Below are 22,007 nucleotides of genomic sequence, written 5' to 3'. Positions count from 1 at the left end.
AATGGGGGTGGAGGTAGAGAGGGAGGAAGAAAGGAAGATTTTTTAATATGCAGATTCCCGGGCCCAGCCCACCCAACCCTATTAAACCAGATTGGGAAGATGACAGCTTTGGAAAGCTGCATTTTTAATCTTTGACCCAGATGATTCTGACACAGAGGGCAGTTTAAGAACCTCAGCAAGAGCAGCCCTTCCGGGTACTTAAATTCTTTCTTTTTCAAGACCCCACTCAAAAGATCAGAGGCCACCCTCCCCCAACACACGTCACATCAGGACCCGGGCCACACACTTAACACAAATCACGGAAACTCCAGCCCTACACTTTCTCATGGAAGAGCAGGGGGCAGTGTCTAAGGTATGAATGGGGACAAGGCAGGTAACCCATACTGGAGTGCAGCTGACCTGCTGGGAGTTAGGGGAAGCTGGGGGCTGCATGCTCTGGTTAAAGGGGCAGCTGCTTTTCCATCGCAGTAATTGTGGCTGGATGGGAGTGCCACCCAGAGGTGCTGAATATTCTGAATTTATGAGGGATGCTGGAAATCTGGATTTTTATGTAAATATTTCTGATTTTTTAATTTCTGGCTAATTTTTTTTTTAAGCAGACCAAACAAAATACAGATGTGGGGCACATTCAGGCTGTGAGTCTATATTTGCAACCTACAGACTAGATCTTCCTAGGGTTGCCCTTGGCACGAGGCTCCAGGGTAGGATACGTTGACCCAGAACCTCCCTGGCTTAATGCGCTGCTCTGTGTCTGGTTGAAGCTGCTCTGCTGTTCCTTCTGCTTTCCAGGGGAACCAAGGTTCTGACCACCCCACAGCCCCAGTAAATGGGGACCTGATTGCCGGGAGGTGCCAGACCAGTGGTTCTCAAACATGAGCTCACATCAAAATCCCCTGGCAGGCTTGTTAAAACACTGATTGCCATGCCCCACCCTCAAAGTTTCTGATTCAAAAGATACAAGAATTTGCACTTCCAACAAGAAGCGGGGGGCGGTGGGGAGTGGGGGACACTGATGCTGCTGGTCCCGGGTAGACACTTTAAGACCCACTATTATAAAGCACCACTCACTACCTATAATGTTTTCTTTTGCCTAAAATCAGCACTCACTCCTTAGCTTCTCTCTCATTTCTGAGAGAGACACACATAGCAGTCACTTTGAGCCTTTCTGGGGGTGCTCACCTGATCGAATCCATTTTGACCATCCTGTCATTTTTGAGTGTTTACTATGTGCCAACCATTCATCTAAATGCATTACTGTATTGACTTTAATCTTCATCACAACCCTATTAGGAAGGCCTGATCACTCCTAATTTCCACATGAAGGAAGTGAAGCCCAGAGATGTTAAGTAACTTGCCCAAAGTCACACAATTAGTGAGGGGCAGAGCCAGAACTCAAACCCAAAATGTCTGACTTCAGGGCCTGTTTATCATAATACTTATAGACCAAGCTGGGCTACTTTTGAGAGTGAAAGGAAACACTGAAGAGAATGGGGAGGGATAAATTGGGGGTTCAGGATTTGCAGATACTATATATAAAATAGGTAAACAATTCAGGTCCTACTGTATGTATAGCACAGGGAGCTATATTCAATACCTTGAAATGGCCTATGGTGAAAAAGAACATGAAAAGGAATGTATGTCTATATATGTATATGTATAACTTAGTCACTATGCAGTACACCAGATATTAACACAACATTGTAAACCAACTATACCTCAATTAAAAAAATATACACATGCCGAGACAACAGACGTAAACCAGGTCTCTCATAGGCAAACCAGGACATAAGTTCACCCGATGCATTCTGCCATTTCAGACGTACTTTTTGAACGATCTACAACTTAGTGAAAAGGGCACAGATATTGCAGCCAGTCAAAATCCAGCTTAATTGATCTAAAGCATGAAAGGACCTAGCTCAGGGCCTGCCAACAGATGTCTGTTCCTTTCAGTCAAGTTCTGAATCCTTATGGGAGGAAACAGGCAAGTGTATATATCACCCTGATTCTTGAAGCCCTCACAATATAGTTGATAGAAAAAAAAGAACATAAATGAAAACTTAAAGGATTAGACTAAGACTTTACTAATCCAGGGCTAATCACAAGTGTTCAAAGATGGTGACCCCCTCAGGTTTTAAATTTTTAAGCAGGGCTGGGGTTGGAAGTGTGTCTTGAAGATTGAGTAGAAGATGGGAAGCCTGCAATTGGGATAGCTAAAGAAAGACAGAGTTTATGCAGAAACTAAAGAAAGCCTAAGAAGCATCTCCATGACTAAACTCTGTTGGATGTTTCAGCTCCATTCCAACCTTAGTACAACTCCAGATAGGACAAAACAGGGAAATATCTTTATTTAGTTAGTTTTGTGTGTTCTGTCATTATTTTGCCCTCACTCACAAACCCCTAGAGAACTCGGATGAAGGCTTGATCCTCCCAAGCACTCAAGTACAGACAGAGAAATTTCTGAGGAGAATCGGCCTGGGATTTTCAAGAACTCTTGGATTTAGGGATTTTGAACAAAATCCTGCCCATCACAATGGTTTTCACAGTAAGAATGAGAGCTGCTAGGTACTTGGCTCCCCTGATTTATGTAAAAAGGAAAGGCAATGTCATCATACTTTTTCTCAGTCCCAAGTGTGGGAAGTTCTAAACAGGTTCAACACTACCCTCTAGTGTGCAAAACAGGCAGATGTGGGGATCAGAGAGCATTTGTGACAAAGCCAGCTGGAAGAAGACTGGAGATGTAAGAGGGAAGAAACCTTGTATTTGCAGGTCAGTGAATTAATAAATATCCAAGGACTCTAAGAAATAGACAAATACTTCCCTGGTGAGAAGACCTAAGATGGCACTTCCCTAGAAAATAATGCTCTGTAGAGCACCAGTCCTGTGTGACATTCCATTCACACACCCCTCCGAGGGCCCATGGTTAAAGAGTCTGGGATTCTCTGCACACCATGCTCCCCCAGGCCCCATGACAGAATCAGTGTTTAGTAAAGCCTTACACAGAAAAGGCTCTGGGAAGTTATGCAATGATGAAATTCCACTTCCCACACGTATTTGACCATTGAACCTTTTTCTGTTTTGTTTTCTCATAAATCCATGTTATCCCCTGGGACAACTGCTCCTGGCTCATACTTTGGCCAATGCTAGTGGAAAAAACACTGAGTTCCTACCTTAAGCTCTCATATGATGAAAGAAGGTCTGTCTCATAGGCTTTGATTACTCCACTTTGCTTGCAAAGATAGAGCTCAGTAGTAAACCAGTCAAGCTGGCCAAGGCACAAAAGGGCAAAGGAACAGGGTGATGACTGAAACCAAGTATCTGGTCCATGACACCAAGGACTGGAAGATCCCATAAGAGGCTAAATGGTCATCCAGCTCCTCCCCACCCCACATCTCATCCCAGTCTTTAGGCAGGATACGTAATCTTCTTACACTTCTAATGCGTCATACTCACCCTCTGTCTGTCAAAGTTCGACTGAGGTTTTGTTCAAGTGTCCGCTTTTTCAGATTTTCTCAAGACTCTAGGCTCCGTCGAGCATTTCCATTTCTGGCCTTCAGTTAGATCATTCTCTTATTTATTCATCAAAGGCATATTGAACACCTGCTATGGTGTACTACATGGTGCTGGGAATACAGACCTGATTAAGACAAAGAGCCTACTTTCGAGGAGCTTATAATTTCTGCCACTGGAGAAAGATTTGAAGAGGGGACAATATATGCTCTGCTGAAGCCAACAAAGATATAATAAGTCACAAAGACATTTCCCAACCTGTCCAACAGGGTTGTCACCACGATCACATGGAGTTCTTAGAACAAAGCTTGACTTATATAGTAAGCACCCTGCAGATGCTTTCTTGTATTGTTGTTATTACTGCCATTGCTGTTGTAGATCACATTTATTTTACATTACTTTGTTCTTATTTTGTTGTTAGTATCCAAGAAAATGGAAAGGTAAGATGCCATCTACCCTACAAGTGTTTTACTTGGTGAAATTACTCCTTGACTCAGTGGCTGGTAAATACCAAAGCCAGTGACACTTTATTTCCCTACCTGTGAAATGATGCCACTAATAACTCTCTTTTGGGCTAATCTCATTGATTCATCAGTTCCTTCCTTTATTCTATCTACTATTCTGAAGTCCCCATTATGTGCCAGACTCTGTGCTAAAGATGGGGACTATAGTAACCAAAAAGACAGGTGTGGTCTCTGCCTTCCTGCAGTTTGCTATATCCCAGAATTTGGGAAAAGACTTAAACAAGATTATGTTACATGAGATGTATTTTGTGGAAGGCAGCTATGCTCACCACTATACCACCAACTCATATGAGATGTATTTTGTGACACACAGACCGGGGGATAAACGTAGAGTGTTATTATAATTTAACAACTTTTCAACAGTATTGCTGTCAAGCTTGGCCTTTAGTCACTTGAATGGAGAATATCATGGTGCTTACTTGGCACTGTGCCTGGTTTCATAGGCACCTTCAGAAGTATCTGCTGAACAAATGAATGAGCAGATGATTAGAAGCATTACTACTGACATTCCATTTGCTGCATAAACAGTAATCACGATGAAAAGGGGTTGATAAGAATACGTATGAATTAATGAGCCCCTATTATGTGATAAGTGACATTGTGTACTTTATGATCACTGTTCTCCTAGCACCTGTGACTTTTGGTATCATGTTCCCATTTTAGGGGTGAGAAAAAAATTGAAGTTCAGAGATATTAAGGAACTTGCCCAGAACTTCAAAACTATAAGCACAGATAGTGGCCTGAGAACACACATTTTCCTTCTCCTTTAAGGGGAAGTTTCATTCTTTCCCCAGATCCCATTTTTATTATTGGGGAACACGGTCTTCTTTTCCAGACTAAACAAAGTGGGAATGGATGAGGTGACGACTTCCATCTAATGTGTCGCAGCTGGAGATGGGTACCATGGCTATTAGCTGAAATTAATGCCCCGAAGGCAATCATTACCAGCCCCAATCTAATAGGAACCCAGAGCATCTCTGATAATTCAGTCTTGATTTCCTCCCAACATTTTCCAAATAAAGTGAAACAAACAACAGATTTCCTTAGCACCAAAAGGCCAGGAGTCTTTGTGCTGAGTGAACTTGGTGGAGAACTCAGTCACACAATAGCAGGGCCAGAGGGGGCCTGAAAGTGACCTAGTCCAGCTATTGACTCGACGCGTGAATCTCTACTCCATCCCCACCAAGTGCCCTCTAGCCTATGCTCTCAGACCCCTCGGGTTGGAGAACTCATTCACATTTGGAGAAGCCCATTTGGAATGAGCTGATTGGAAAGTCTACTATATGTTGAGCTGAAACCTGCTTCAGGCGGCTTCTACTCATTGGGTTTCACTTTCTCCCTTGGGGTCACCCAGAAATCTGATCTGTTATCCACGTGACTTGTGTTCCCGTGTTGTTCCTATGACACCTGTCATACCACGTGCTCACACTGTTACACACGTCATGCTTTTTCTTTCAATACATTGTATCTTAAACACCGATTTTAATCTCAAAATTGAGCAATAATATCCATGAAATCACAGGTTTGATTTGCTGGTTTTATGTTTTTCTAACAAATATTAACTATATTATCAGTATGTTATTAACTGCATGCATAATATTTATTAATGTATTACTAATATTATTATTAACGTATTAGTAATGTATTGGTGGTAGTATGACTACCCTATCGTGGGAAACATCATACATGTTCCTTCTCTGTATATAGTATTTGAAAATAACAACCACAGACTTCCTTAGAGCAAACATTCTCAGTACTTTCAATCATGTAATATTATGCAAAATTAATTTACCATGCTGGTTATTTGCCTCCAATTTGTCTATATGCCTATTTAGGTTTGGAGAGCTAGTCTCATATAAAATTCTCTCATTGTATACGTTCTGATTTTACTAATACAATCTGTGTTTTCATTAGCTTTCTTGGCAGTCAAACTACTATATGTATTTCTAAAGAGTTCACTGGTCTTTAACATCCTTAAGCCTTTTTTTAATCCACACCAATCTCATAAATCCTTTCCCATCTTGTTCATTCTTTTTTTCTTCCTAGTAGGGAATGTTCTTCCTGCACTGAAGCTTTATTGAGATATAACTGGTATATAATATTGTGTAAGTTTAAGATGTACACGTTGATTTGACACACTTCTGAATTGCAAAATGATTACCACCATAGCATTAACCAACCCATCACTTCATATAACTATCATTTTTTTTAATGTGGTGAGAGCATTTAGGATCTACTTCCTTAGCAACTTTCTAGTATATAGTACAGTACTGTTAACTATACTCATTGTGATGTACATTAGATCCCCAGAACTTACTCCTCCTATAACTGGAGATCAGTGCCTTCCCATTTCCTCCCACACCCCAGACCCTGGCAAACCACCATTTTCTTCTCTGTTTCTATGAGTTTGACTTTTTTAGAATCCACGTTAAGTGATATCATACAGTGATACCATACATTGTTTTCCTCTTTCTTACTTATTTCACTTAGTAAGTGAAATAATGCCAAATTATACTAAGAAGACACAAATAAATGGAAAGATACCTCATATTCGTGGATCAGAAGAATTAATATTGTCATATGTTCATACTTCTTAAAGCCATCTATAGATTCAAAGCAATCTCTATCAAAATTCCAATGATATTTTTCACGGAAATAGAAAAACAGTTTTAAAACTTGAATAGAACCACAAAAGACCCTGAATAGCTAAAGCAATCCCGTGAAAGAACAAATCTGGAGGAATCACATTTCCTGATTTCAAAATGTACTGCGAAGGTATAGTAGTCAAAATGTTATGGTGCTGGCATACAGATAGACTCATGGACCAATGGCACAGAATTGAGAGCCCAGAAATAAATCCTGATATGTACACTCAACTAATACTTGACAAGGCAGCCAAAAATACTCCGTGGGAAAAGCATAGTCTCTTCAAAAAATGGTGCTGGGAGAACTGGATATTGTTATGCAGAAGAATGAAATCGGACCCCTATCTGACACCATTCCAATTACTCAGAAATAATTAAAGACTTAACATAAGACCGTGTTTCTTCATTATTAATCTTCTAGAGACTTTTGTCATGTAATATGGCTTATGTAATACTCTGGTAATTACTTTTGACATACTTAAATAGTGCTCCATACACACATTTTTTTATATTTCTGTAAGATTATTAAAGGATTTCTTAAAGACCACTCACCTCTGAATGTTATAATAAGGTTTATTGAGTACCTATTCATCCACTCATTTGAACCAAACACTTGACAAATGCCGAGCCTTTTTTATACAATCAACTCATAATGGTAGGTGTTACTGTCCCTAAAATACAGGGGAGGAGTTTCTGAAAGGTCATAAAACCATCAAAGTAACCCATCTGGTAGTTGGAGAAGCTAAGATTCAAACTCAGGTCTGTCTGACATTAAAGCACGATCTATTTCTATTCTAAGATGGTAGAATCAGAATGGAAATTGGGTTTGGACAGATGGGCATGTCTGTTCTCGAATTTGGTCAGTAGAATGTCTGCATTTGCAAAGCTAATATGTAACAGCTATCCTCAAAAACTATAAAATCCTACAAATAGAAATAAATAAAACATTAAAAACATTAAAAACAAACCTATAAAATCCTCTGCTAAGGGCTCTGATTTGGAAACACTGAAAACCCTTAGTCACATAACGTGGGCAGAAGAGTGGGCAAATCATATAGAAGTAAAGATGAGGTGGACTTTGACCTTGTGAGGAGACTCAGTGTGGAAGCTAGGAGCAGAGAACAACCTTGGGAGGGGTACATGCTTTAGTTTTGCATGTTAGAGTAATACTTCTGAAGGCTGATGTGCTAACCCAGAAACCAGAATTTTAAATGAGTTTAACTGTGGTCTTTGGCCGTGGCACAGTTCCACAGGAAGAAGAAATATATACTGTCTAGATCGATCATCCTGATCCTGCAGCTGCTGTCTCTGTAGCTACCACTAATACAGTAATGCCATCCCTCTAACCACTGGGCTTCTTCGGCCACATTCATGGACGCATAAGCAATCCAGGTCCTTTCCCTTAAGAATTTCTGTGTTAGAAATGCAGCCGCAGTCTTCACCCCATCCCATACAGGCTGCAGAGGTACAGTCAACATGGGCACCACTTCACAGTGATGGAGACTGACGGCTCCCAAAGGGAAGACAGACCAGTGGCTGTGCCATGTGGACTTCAGTTCCTGGACTTTCACCCCTCTGGGAGAGAGTGAAGATGGCTGCTTTTCAATGGGTACAGCCTCTCTGCAACCTTGGCCCTATTTCTTAGCTTTCAGAGGGTGGGTAGCAAGCAAACTTTTCCAGTAGAAGGCTGTGTTTCCATGTACCAAAAATGCAGTTGGCCATGGAGCTGCTGCAGAAGGCCTCTGGGGGAACCTCTGTGTTTTTGCATGGTTGTGGGTTGCTAGGTCTGGAATAACCTGGGACAGGCAGCGTTGCTCACCAGATCCTTAAATGAAGTGCTTTAGCAAGGGAACACTTGCCTGGCTTTTCTTTTGGGGTTGGCAAAGCCAACTACATAGCTGCCATGTCGAAGACCTCATGCAAGGTATGTCCAGATGAAAGCATGGAACGACTCGGTCAGGCCAGATGGCTGGTCAGTGTGGGAGGGAGCCAGCCATCTACCAGTGCTTGTATAAGGGAATCTGAAACATTTTTTAATAATAATTTCATTAAAAGAAAGAACTTTCCACCTGCTTCTAAATAGCAGAGGAGCCAAGTCTATGTAATGAGAAAATTTCATTACAGTGGAAACTGTCTTGCACACGTTGTTTTCTTCCGTGGTCTGGTAACTGTGCTCCCAGGAGAGCGGGTTGGACTTCCCAGGATGTGCTACATCAATGATGCCAGTGCCAACCTGATCCCCAGAGAACCTGAAATCTCACTGATCTGTAATGTGTTCTGCTTGATTGCTGAAACAAACAGAAGGCCCTCCCGTAGCCCCCATGAGAGGAAGACTTGAGCTGGCATCCCTACGGCTGTGGCCTCTCCACACGGGGAAGTGAACCCTCCCTACTTTGGATAATGCTTCTGAAGCCACCAGCATTTCTTGACAGTGCTGGCTCAGAGAACTTTCTTTCTTTGTTCTGTGGGGGTTGTCATTTGGGGTTCCATGTCTGGCCACAACCAAACAGCAAGGGAAGTGTGTCTCCACAGCTGCCCAATATGCCCTGAGACACATGAAAATTAGGCTGTACTTAGGACGTGTCCGCACAGTATCGTGGGAGAAATTGTGTTATTTTCCCGAGTGGCTGCTCTGAGGCTCTTTCCCACTTCTGGCTGGGATTATTGCCACAACCTCCTAACGTTCTTCCTGCTTTCTCCCTCGTTCCCTCAGTCTGTTCAGAACACAGTAGCCAAAGTCATGCTGTTCAGACCTAAGTCAGATCATGTCACTGCTCAGCCCAGAACCTTCCAAAGGCTTCCCACCTCACCCAGAGTAAATTAAAAGACAAAATCCTCATGATGACCTATAAGACCTGATTCTAACCTTATCACCTACTACTCCTCTCTTGTGTCCACTCTGCTCAGCCACACCGGCCTCCTTGCTCTGCCTTAGGCACAGATCTTGCCTCAGGGCTGCCCCTCTTACTTTCTCTTTGCCTGTCTGCGTACCTTGACCCTCACATACTCTAGATTTGCTCCAGTGTGATCTTCTCAAAGATACCTTCTCTGACCCCACCTAACCCACCAGCATCCTCTCCTCCACTTCCTTGCCTAATGTTTCACCCTAGGATGTATCAACATCTAATGTACTATAAGTTTCACTTATTTTATTTTATTTATTGTCTCCTCTAGACGAACAATCTCTGGGAGCAAGGATTTTTGTCTAATGTGTTCCCTGTTGAATCCCCAAGATCTAAAGTGTTGTTTGATACGTAATAAGCACTCAGCAAATAGATGTTCAGTAAATGAATTATATCATTTAATTCTCTCAACAAATGTGGGAAGCAGATTCTGCTATATCCATCTCAGAGACAGAGAAAATAAGGCTTAGAAAGGTTCAGTGACTTGCCCAAGGTTACACTGGTGGTCATCGATGTTTCTTCGTCTTGACCACAGGGCATCATTATACTGCTGCTTCTGCCCTAACACCAGGTGTCCTGAAGTCGGTAGGTGTCAGGGGTAGTCCTGCCGCCTCTAATAAGCCCCGGTGCCTTCCACACCAATTCCCACACACTGAAGTCATCAGCATTTCTGCCATAACTTTTCTTGGGCCTTCCAAAGTGGAGAGCCATAGTTTTCAATGTTGTTAACTCACTCTCTGTCCACCATGGACCAGTGAGATAGGAACACTCCTTTAGCCCAGTCAGATACTTAAAAGAAATCCTGTAAATGAGAACATTCTAAGTAGACTTTCTTTAGCATAGTGGGTATGAAATGCACTTTATAAAGATTTCTTATTGTATGTTTTTCCTGACCACTCCAGATAAGAACTTTGACCCTGAACTCAGAAAGTCTTAATTCAGATTTCAACTTTGTTATGTGCTAGCTGTTTGACCAAGGGCAAGCTACTTAAACATCTCCTTGATAAGACTTCCTGATCAACACATATTTCTTACTGCAGAAGGTAATAGTAAGGTATGAATGAAGTATATTCAAGAGGCACTGGTGAATATTATGAGAATGCACACTTAGAGATGATAAGGACATGGTAACATAATTGTTAGGAGTAGGGATATAAAGAAGCCCTCATCAGCCATCAGTGGCTTGTCACCATTCCATTGGCCCAAGTTAGAATGTGTGAATTAATTCATCACCATGGCTAAAAACAATAGGAAATCTTTAAATCATCAATCAATCAAAAAGTCAGTTGACAAACTTCCACTCTGTTCTCTTGATTACCTTGTCCTCAGTTAAAAAAAAAAAAAAGTCCCTGTGTATCTTGCTGGTATATTAGCATATTTGTGAAGATAAACATTTATATGGGAAAGAAGAAGTAAGAGTACTCTATAGTAAGCGGGTAGGGCCGCCAAAGACAAAGCAATGGCCATCAGCATTAGAGGGATAGAGATCCTTCCCAGAAAAGGTAGTCAAGGAGGACTCACAATGGAGGTGGTACTGTGGGCTGGCCTTACACGTGAACTGAATCTGAGTAGGTGGCGGGAAAGCAGACGTGTCATTGGTGGATTAGGTTAGCCGAAAGGTGAGGCTGGAAGGGAAGGATGGAGTCAGAAGCTAAACAGCCCTGAATAACAGTTGTAGATCAAGAATGCCTTGATCCTACAATAAGTGGGGGAGTGTGTCAAGGTTTAAGAATGTAAGAAATGTTTAAGAGTCAAAAAGGCAAAGAAACCTGAAATATTAGAGCTGGAAGTTACCTCATCCAGTTCAGCCTCTACCTGGGATTGAGGAGGAAACGGAGGTCCAGAGAAATGAAGTGACTTACCCAAGAGATCATGTCAGTCAACCCACGACAAAGCCAAGACTTCAACTCAGGTCCCTGACTCCCGGTCTGGTATTTCCCCCAACCCTCCATGGCCACTTCAGGAAAGGATAGCACATGCATGACTGATTTTATGGGTCATAGAACCAAAAAAGTCTTACACCTCTTACCCCGTCTCCTCACATGTGAGTCAGCCATCATACACACTTACTGTTGCTAAATTTTAAATTTGGCTTTAGGTGATCTAACAGAATTAGTCCAGATTTCTAGTGAGGAAAAGAGAGGAGCAAGAGTTAACACAGGCATCTACACTTGCTTTTCCAATAGTCAGAAATCAGACGATAACCTGCTTTTCTTTCACATTTGCTTCACTTTCTCTACCAATTCCACTCCTTCCCCTCACCCTTCCCCTCTGTTTAATCAGAGTCCCAGCCTACCAGCAGCCAAGTGTTTTCTTAAAAAATTAGAATTGATTAGGCCTTGATTAGAATAAAATTTGTTTTTACAATTCCCATCTTGAAATAAAATGTAAACTTCTGCTGGGTGTATCGAGCGGAGCCAAATAATACATGGATAGTGAAATTGTATCCCTCCATACAGCCCAGGAGTCACATGGGAGTGTGATGCCTGGACCCAGAGGTGCTGACGGGCCTGACAGTGTGATGGGCCGAAGGCTGGATCGTGATCAGTCTCGTGTGTTTCTCCAGAATGATTTCCTGGAAATAGAATTACCTCACTGTCCTGAACTCTTGGATGCGCCTTTGCTTGTGCATCTATAACTTGAGGGTGGGTACGTATGTAGATGAACCAGATGACAGGATGACCTTTGAGACACACAGCTTTATTCAGTTTTAACCAAAATGTCTCAAAGTCAGCTTTTCAGAATTTTACTCATTAGGAGAAAAAGGTCTATGCATTCTTGCCCTGTATGTAGTCTTAGGCCTCATACTATATCCCATACTTAGAGATCATACTTAGCTTATCAAAGGCTCCAAGAAGTTTTGCAGTAAGTAAACTGCTTAAGCAGCTGTTGCCCAAACATATTTATCATGGAATCCTTTCTTTTCCCCCAAGAAATCCCTAACCTAGTTTTCCTAAATTTATTAGCAGGGCAATAATGAGTGAAAACAAAAGAATAATTACCTGTGAGAACTGGGCAAATTCCTCAGCTACTAACATGAGAACATGATCCAGTAATTCATGACAGCGGTCTCTAGAGGAGAAAAATAAGAGGTGATAAATATGATCTATAGTCACTTAGAAATAGCTATATGTAGGGGTATCTATGGAAAAAAAACTAAACGTGATATATGTTTTGACATTCAGGAAAAATTCCAGTGCAGCTTACCTGCTAGCTTGTTAAAATAATGTTATCTCGGAAAGTCCAGCTATTCAGAAGATAAATTCCTATACGAGACAAATATTACTACATTTGTACAAACAGGTTCGAAGATCATAAAGGATCCATGGCAGAAGCACTGAAGTCACATAAATTCCCTGTAATATCAACAACCCCTATTTGCATAATCACGTTGTCAGTAAAGTCCTTTCTTACACATTTTCCTATTGGAGTCATTCCTTTATTCTGGTTTTTATCTCCAGTTTATAGACAAGGACATGAAAACTCAGGGAGGCTAAGGAAGTGGATGCTGTGATGTGCCACCCAGAATCCCCTCAGCATCAAGACTCCCCTTCCTCCTGCTGATGAATCAGCACTCAGTCCCTCCCCAGGAAAGGGAGTTGCCTTGCAGGAAGTCAGACAGTCTTCCTGGGGTAGGCCACATCTACTAACTTATCAAGTAAAGGGTTCAAAGCTTCATCCCCTCTCCTCAGTTCACGACACCGCTGAAGGGCTGTTCCAGATTCACAGTTCCTGTTGCCTCTTCCCAGTCCTACTTGTCTCATTTCTCTTAGGTGTGGATCCCCAGGGCTCCCCAGTTAACATTCTGCATGCAAATCACCACCTCAGAGCCCAGTTCTCAGGGAACCCAACCTAATGACTTTAATTAACTTGACTAAAGTCACCACACTAGCAAATAATTTGAATGCAAATTCCATGCTCTGTCAGCACATCAATATGCCACTTGGCAGGTGGACCTTTGAGTGGATGTGTATTCCCGTCTCCTGCCATTGGGTATCTCATTTGCTCGCTTCAGTCACACTGGCCTCCTTTGCCTTCCTTGAACACACCAAACCCAATCCATTCAGAGCTTTGCACTACCTCTTCCCTCTGTCTGGAAATTTCTTCCTCTAGATCATTACATGACTGGCTTTTATTTATTTATTTATTTTTGGTCACAGGGTCATCACCTCAAAGAAGCCTTCCCTGACCATCCAATATAAGGTAATCCTGTTCTAGTCTTTCTTTCTAGCACACCTTTCTGCTATATGTTCATATTAGCACTTACTTCTCTGACATTAGCTTATTCATTTATCTGTATATTGGCTTCTCCCCTGATGTCTGATCTCTAGAAAAATGTAATCCCCATGATAGCAGAGACTTTATGAATATCCTCACTGCTTTGAAAGTAGTTCTCAAAGTGTAGTCCATGGACTGCTGATCAAACTATTTTCATAATAATGTTTAGACATTAAATGTCTTTTTCATCCTGTTGACATTTTGCAATGATCATAAGAAAGTGATGGTGGGTAGAACTGCTGGCTCCCTAACACAAATCAAGCAGTGGCATCAAACTATACAGATAGTCATTGTGTTCCTCACTGTAATGTCCTTGCAGGGAAAAACAAAAGCAAGTTTCATTAGAGAATGTCCTTGATGAAGCAGTGAAAATTTGTTTTAAAATTGTGACTCGTAAGCATACATCCCTTTAACGGTCTATGTGATGAAAAGAAGGTACCCACAAAGTATTCCCCTTGCATAATGAAGAGTGATTGTGTTGAGGAAAAGCATTTGTGCGATTGTTTGGTATAAGCTATACTAGCTGTATTTTTCATGAAACACCATTATTACTTGAAAGAATGACCAACAGTCAAACTATGGTTATTTGTATTTGGGTATCTGGCAGACATTTTCTCAAAAATGAATGAAAATGCCACTTCAAGGAAAACAGCTGACAGTATAGGTGCCCATGATAAATTTCAAAATTTCAAGTGAAAATTAGAATTTTGGCAAAGCTGCATCTGCCACCATCATTTTGACAGCTCCCCAATCCTTAAAGACTTTTCTGATTAAATTGGTGATATTAACAAATGTGGTTTTTTTTTAAATATAGTATATCTAGTATAAGGTGATGTGTCAACTTTTAGACTCCCTGAATAACTCAGGGAACTGTCATTTTCATAGTGAACAATACATGAAGTTACACAAGTATGCACAGTTAAAGGATCCATTCTGAGTGCAAGAGGGATCAATGGAGTTTAATTATTTTTTTTAATGGAACTACTGGGGATCGAACCCAGGACCTCTTGCATGCTAATAATCACACGCTCTGCTAGTGAGCAATACCCACCTCCCTTTAAAAAAAATGTTTTAATGGAGGAGATTGATGGATTTTAATGTAACGGGAAATGAAAAGTTAATTGATACGATTTCAAATTCTTCATTGCTACTAACTTTTAAGAACTTACTGCTAATTGAGTTTTATTTTAGCATCAGATTATCCAATTATCCAAAAAGGTTATCAAGTCACTTTCCCTTTTCCAACTTCATAACTATATGAGAAGCAGATTTTTTAAATATACTTTATCTGAAACTTTTATCACAACAGACTGTATGCAGAGTATTAACGCAGAGCTGTCAGATGAAACCAGATACTAAAGAAATTTGCAAAAACATAAAATGACATCACTTTTCTCACTAGTTTTTCCTCTTTGTTTTGAAAATAAGGTTCTTTTATAAAATTTATAAATGTGATTTGTGCTAATATATAATGGATTTATTATTCACTTAAAATCAATCAATTTTCTAAATGTCTTAGTTTCAATTTAGAAATTGGTAAATATAATCCACATAATAAAAGGTCTTTGGGGTCCTCAAAATTTTTGAAGAGTGTTAGGGTATCCTGAGACCAAAAAGTTTGAGAATCCTTTGGTCTAGAATGAGTGCTGGCATAGATTTGACATTGAAAAACTATTGAATGTTGCAATATTTACAAAAGGAAATACATAGATAATTTTTAAAATGTACTCCCAGTTGGATTATAGATCATGTCTCTGCATATGGCAAAACAGAATATTGTATCATCTGAGTGAATAAGTACACTTTCCCAGTGGCTAAAGTTGGTAGCTGTCAAGGAAGAGAATATCCATCCCAGGTTTGATGGTCTTAAACGGAAATCTCCATTTCCTACAGACAGCCAAAATCTCAGGTATTTTTAGAATGCAGGAAGTCTGTTGGCTTAAAATTAGTTCTCATAGGCCTTGCCTTACCCAGTAGTGTTCTTCACCTGTAGCCAAGGATCATTTATGAAAGGGAAGAATCCAGCACAGTCCCAGACATTAACGGGCTCATGTCCATGCTCTACCCATTAGGCTGCCCAAAGACATGACGGCAAATGCTGTTTGAACAGGGAATCTGCTTTGGAAGGCCAGACACTTAAAGTCTCTCTCTAATGTATCAAATCAAATTCATAGTCAGGAGCACCAAGCTGCCCCTCTTCCTCAAGCTCCCCTCTCAAGCCAGGGCATCATAACCAGAGAGAAGCACATGAACTAAGATTATCAAGTGAATAGGGGACCCTTTGGCGGTGCCAATGGTATGAAAGCTATAATTAAGAAGTACTAAGTGAACGTTTTCAGTACTGAAACTCAAAGATGACAGTGGGGCTCCCCGCCCAACATTTTCTGGAGCTACTCCCGGGATTTTCAAGTTTTAAAGCAGACTCTTTCTATGATTCGCCAAATTTCTTTCATAAGAGAAGTACAGGAGGTTTGCCTCAAATTTTGGAACAAGAAGATTGCTTATATCTGAATTACAGCAACATCTTGATTAAGTAGAACCAAAGTAACAAGACCTTTCAGTTGGATAGACACTTTTTGTCCTGCATTTAAAAAACAATGAAGTGATAAGACCATAAATAATTTCATAAGGGGAAAGGACAACTTACAAAGAGTATCCAGGATCAAACATCCTTTCAGCTCAGTCTTTTCTGTACTTTGTACAGAAGTGTTCAGTGTAATTGCACTGAAGCATTCCATGCAATTGATATAATTAATAGAAATTACGGTTCAAAATGATGATTCGGAGGCATCAGAAATTCAGGCATTCATCAACTCCTCATGCATCTTAGAAAATCTATAGACGCAATTTATTATTGAACCTTTTGCATCATGTCTTGAGATAACTGAGAAGCCTATGACGTTTTACAAGGCTAGACTACAAACCATGGTGACACATTCCCCTGGAGTGATACAGTTGCATTATAGACACTATCAGTTAATAGTTTGTTACTAATAATACTGAAATATTGAAGGTGGATACAAGATCATCTTATCATAATAAAACAGAGATAGTAATTTTTAAAATGTAATGGCTTTTACTCCCTTTTCCTTCTATGCACTTGACCTTTATGCTACTTGACCTGGTCACCCATTTGATGGGAAAGTGGGGATGTCACAAAGGAGTCCGCAATTAATGTTCATTTACATTAAGGTTTCACAGCAAGAAAGAAGGTGTGATATTAGTGTTTTTGTTTGGAAGGTTTTCCAGTCCCTTTGTCTCTCTCTTAGCGTGGGCCCCTCCTGAAAGAACCAGCTCTAAGACTGCTCCTGTAGGGTGGTGCATATACTGCTTCTACATGTGATAGGAGCTTGCCAATTCATAGTCACAGAGGATGATGTAAAAGGTGCAAAATAAAAGTTGCATCCCTTACCCCATATTACCAGACACTAGTCTCAGAAAACAAGGAAAGTAGAGATTGAAAGCAAAGCAGGTAGACGATGCGTCTAGATATTCTCCTCTCCCGCCTTTGGCCTGGAAGAAGGAAGCTACGTTAGGAAGGTGGAGATAACCCTGAGGAAAGAAGGGGGTCTCCTGTCTTTACCTCCCCGTTTGAGACTCTGGGAAGGTGCCAAGTCACAGACATCCCCGTGTCATCCTGAGGCACAGCCCACAGCAAAGCAGGCTTTTCAGGGCAGCCGACAGTGGTCTTGAGCTGAGGTTTTTTGAAGCTGCTTTCTACTCCCAGTGGGGTGAATGTGCGGTTTGGTAGGATCTTATCACCAGGGGAACAAGAGGAAGCCAGGTTAGCAAAGAAGAGGACAGACAATCCTCCCCAAGAGCACCCCCAGGTCAAAGAATGGTTAACCTTAGAAACCAGCTCTTCTCCTTCACAAGGTCACATGAGCCACCCTCCCCTCCCTGTATACACCGGATTCCTCTTCCAGAGTAACCAGAGAGGTGATCAGAACACCGGAAACTCTGAGTCACTGAACACTGTCCAAAGGGACTATTTTAGTGAACAGATCCAAATAAAGTTTTAAAGTAGCTAGGACTGAAACTTAGCCCCCTGCCCCACTATCAGGAGGCAGACTGCAATTAGAGTAATAAGGCTGCATTTTCCTACACACTAAAATTGTTGGATGAGTGAGTCTGTGGTAGCTACCTGTGGGGGCTAAAATCAGTGAGGATTTCAAGGAGCCATAAGCATCCTGTATCTGCATCTTTGGAAGATTAAAAATACCCAAACTAAACTGAGGGAGGCATGTCAGTGACAAAGTCAGAAACAGACATAGAATAATTAGCGAATGAGAGAACAAGAGAAGCCCTTTCTTGAATTCTGAAAGTTTAAAGACTAAATGTTATTCCAGAGAGGAAAGGCCAATTCCAGCTGGAACTCAGACCATTAATTCACTGGTTGGAACACCTTGGAGAAAGACATGGGACTCTATAACAAGATCAGAAGGAACATAGTAGTAATGTGTACACCAAGACCTGTTTAAGAAGCCTCTGGAGGTTGAGAGCCACGTTGCTCTTGCTAGAGCTAGCTCAGCTAGCACCACTTCCTCTCTTAAATCAGGCGGGCAGGAGTCTGGATAAGAATTCAAAGAGGTTGGGAGAAGAACATGATGGGTGATTGGGTTGAATTATCAGCTCATATTTGCTATAAGTTACTCACTCCCAACACTATAGGACCCACACACGGTTTAGTTCTAAGGGATCTCTGTCTGCTCCAGTGGTGAGCAATTTAGAGGAGTCACGTAACCAATGTTAGGGGAAAGCCAAGCCTCTTTGTGGATTGAATAGTGACTCCTAGGGGTGGGAAGTGAGATCTTAGCACCAGGGTCTACCGAGGCCGGATTGGAGGACTGGGAGGATGGAGAGAAAAATAGATTTTAGATAGAGATCAGAACCCAACCAACTTGAAACATGATGGCCATTAGATGTGGAAAGAGTTATTCACAGGAATGCAAACTTTACCAAGGAAGGGGTGAAATGGTGGGAGGGGGTAATATTTTGAAAATAATAAGGTGTTTTCCTCTTGCTTTTCCTAGTATATGGCTCAGCGTATCCATGTGCAGAAAGGAGAATTAAGAATGCTGCAATTAGAATGCAAAGAAAAGACACATTAATAATTTTCAAAATTGGCCCCTTTTATAATAGCCTCCCTCTGGCTCATTAGCATAGCAGTGTGCTTTCTGGAGTGTGGAAGGGGTGGGGTCTGAGTCTCAGCTGAGAATTATACATGCATCATAAATACCCCGCATTGGACCTCGTCTACCTCATGGTGCTTGAACTTGGCATATCTCAGGGCAACCGTCAAAAACTAAGTGACACCCACCTGCTTTAAACAATGAACCTGTAGTTTGGATAATGAGCAGCTTGGAGAGATATTAAGGCTAGTGGGGGATGGGGTTGGGAGGAGACCTTGAGCTGGGCATGCGAACTTGGGCAAGTTGTTCACCTCTCTCAGAGAGCTTCAGGGCTCCCTTCCATGGAAGGAGAGAGTTGAAGATGAGTTCTAAGAGACCCACCAGAGTCATGAGCTCTTCATGCCTCGGACACAGGCTTGAGTCCCCACATGAGATTCCACGGACTTCAGATGTGATGCAGTTGTGTACAGAACGGCCTCCTGGCCTGCAGTAGGGACCCCTGAGAAGGGCTGCCCTGGGGCTCAACAGGATGCCTGGCGAGGAGGGTTGATTAGTTAGGTGGCCTCCCCTTCCTTCTCTGGCTTCCCATGACCCTCTCCCACCTCCCGCCAACACCACAAAATGCTCAAGAAGCTCCCCATTATCAAAAACTACTTTCAGTTAAGCTGATACCTGTAATTTATGCTTTGGTGTGAGTTTAAGCCAAATGTTATCAGTCCCAATGTTATACACGTTGTGTGTGATAAGAGACTTTCCAGCCTCTGTGCCTCCCTTTGCCTGCCCCCTTGCAGTCTCCCAGTCCCCAGTCGCCAGTCTCCTCAGGCTCTCTTCCCAGTGAACTTCATCCATCCTTTATGATGCAGCCCAAACACGGGCCACCTCTCTTGTGCAGCCTTTGCAGCGTGGCCCCCGGGCTGTTGTTGGCTCCTCCACTGGGCTCTGGCAACCCTAGGAACATGTCAAGCCCTCTGCTCCCCTGACTTCTCCCGAATCTTCCCCACTGGTTGTCTCCTATCACACCCTCACTCTAAATGCTGCCTCCTCAGAGCAGCCAACCCTGAACAGCCTGAACTTCAAGTCCTCTCCCCATCCTTCCTTAATGCTCTACAGTTGCCGGATTTATATGTGGTTCATGTTTATTTGTCTCTTCCCGTAAGAAAGGAAGTTCCAAGCATGGAGGGTCCTGATCTCATTTACCGCAGTTTCCCGGCACCTGGAACACAGCCTGGTGCATTGTTAGGGCTGATGACTATTGATGAGTGAATGAATCTTGCACATTCCTCAAGTGCTGGCGTGGTCTACCATAAGTGACAAGTTCCGGGCTCTCTCTCCCTGTCTCTGTCTCTCGCTTCCAGTATTTGTTTCTCTCTTTCATAGGAACGTTAATCCTATTCATGAGGACCTTACCCTCACGACCTTATCACCTCCCAAAGGCCCTGCCTCCTAAAACCATCAACTTAGAGGTTAGGATTCCAACACATGAGTTTTGGGGGAACATAAACATTCAGATAATAGCAATGATGAAGGACTAAATGAATGAATTGTAAGAATCTTTTCTAATTGCAGTTAAAGTTTTGTCTGATTTTAAGCATTAGTAAGTGGATATAGAAAGGAGCTTTTCTGATATCCTTGGAAAAGTTTCTCAGGGAGTACCCCTTGCTCTGCCTGTGCTTGGGGCCAGAGGTGATATTCAAAATATTTAACAACTGTTCTGGTAGCATCCACCCATGAGTTCTGATGTTAGTGGTCACTGGGCCAGGTATCAACCCTTCAGTGGCTGGATTCTAGAATGTTCTGGGGCATCAGGAGAGTGGCTGGATCATAAGGGGTTATGTAGGAAGCTTATAGCAGCTACTCAGACTATTTAAATATTTTAACAACCACTATGTCTCTATCCGGGCTCTTGGCTGAATCACAGCCCTGCCTGGTGCCCCTGTAGGGTGGTGGCCATTCCTGGCAGTGTTCACAGACACAGCCTTGGGGGTTAAGACCTGGAAGGATATACAGCACAAAGCAGGCAAGGGCGGGTGACCATCCCTGGAACTTATGGTTCAAGAGAGTGTACTGGGGACTAGGGGTGTGTGGTGGACTGGGTACTCTGGAAGACCAAAAAGCAGGGCTGGCAAGGAAGTCCTGAGCTGACAGCAGTCCTGCAGTGGGTTGCAGCGAAAAACCTGTTTGATCTGTACATAGAGAAGAGAATGAGTTTGATCTCTGACACAGAATCTTGGGCCACTACCACACACCCAAATTCACCGGGATAGTCCCTCTGTAGATGTGGATTTAGATGCCCGGGGAGGAGAAAGGGTTTACCCAGCTACTGAGCGGCAGAGCTCTGTCTAGAATTCAGGTCTCAGGTCTAATGCAGGTGCCCTTTCTCCTGTCCACCCTGAGCGTGGAGATACGAGCATGAGCTTGGCAGCTACCTAGCCCTCAGTCGACATCCTGGTTCTGTTGCGTAGTAGCCATGTGTCACCTTATGTGCCATTTCTTCTCTCTGAGCCTCAGTTTCCCATCTATCAGATGGGGGCAGCTGCATCTGCTTCATGTAATTCTTGGAAAGCGCTCAGCATGGCTCCTGGCATGTTGTGAGGACTCAGTAAATGTTCGTCATCACTAATATGACTGCCATTTTTATCTCCCTCCTCACTCCAGAATATTTTGGTTTGCTTACCCCACATTTGCATACTGAGTGCTGAATTAAGTGAGTGAGAGCTCAGACCCAGATCTTTGCCTCTTGATCTTCTGTACCCTATTTCTACCCCAGTCACATATAGCTCTGCCACTGAACTTCCGAAAGGGCAGCTGACCCGACCAGGGTTACCCACAGTTGCCTAAAGTGTGTAGATTCTGAACCTAGTGCTTGGAGAAGGTGCTGCTCCTTTTAGCAGTTTTCTGATGAACTAGCAGTTTTACCCAAGAAACCCTCTCTGCCGGTCTTATGGATGGTCCTACCAGGAATCTGAGGGCGACTCTCCCCACTCCTGCCCTTTGGTGCCACAGGATGGAAAATGAAAT

The 22,007-nt window shown here is 42.3% G+C and overlaps 1 long non-coding RNA gene across 1 annotated transcript in view; it reads left to right on the top strand.

Moving 5' to 3' along the window:
- Positions 1-13,783, top strand: part of LOC116282653 (uncharacterized) — a 172,982-nt gene extending 159,199 nt beyond the window's left edge. The window contains exon 4 of the long non-coding RNA XR_012078477.1: positions 13,740-13,783. This is a non-coding gene — a long non-coding RNA (uncharacterized lncRNA). The remainder of the gene's footprint in view (positions 1-13,739) is intronic.
- The last annotated feature ends 8,224 nt before the right edge of the window (positions 13,784-22,007 follow it).

This window comes from Vicugna pacos, chromosome 12 (genome assembly GCF_048564905.1).
Source record: "Vicugna pacos chromosome 12, VicPac4, whole genome shotgun sequence".
Classification (NCBI taxonomy): Eukaryota; Metazoa; Chordata; class Mammalia; order Artiodactyla; family Camelidae; genus Vicugna; species Vicugna pacos.
This window is presented reverse-complemented; position numbering and strand designations above follow the sequence as displayed.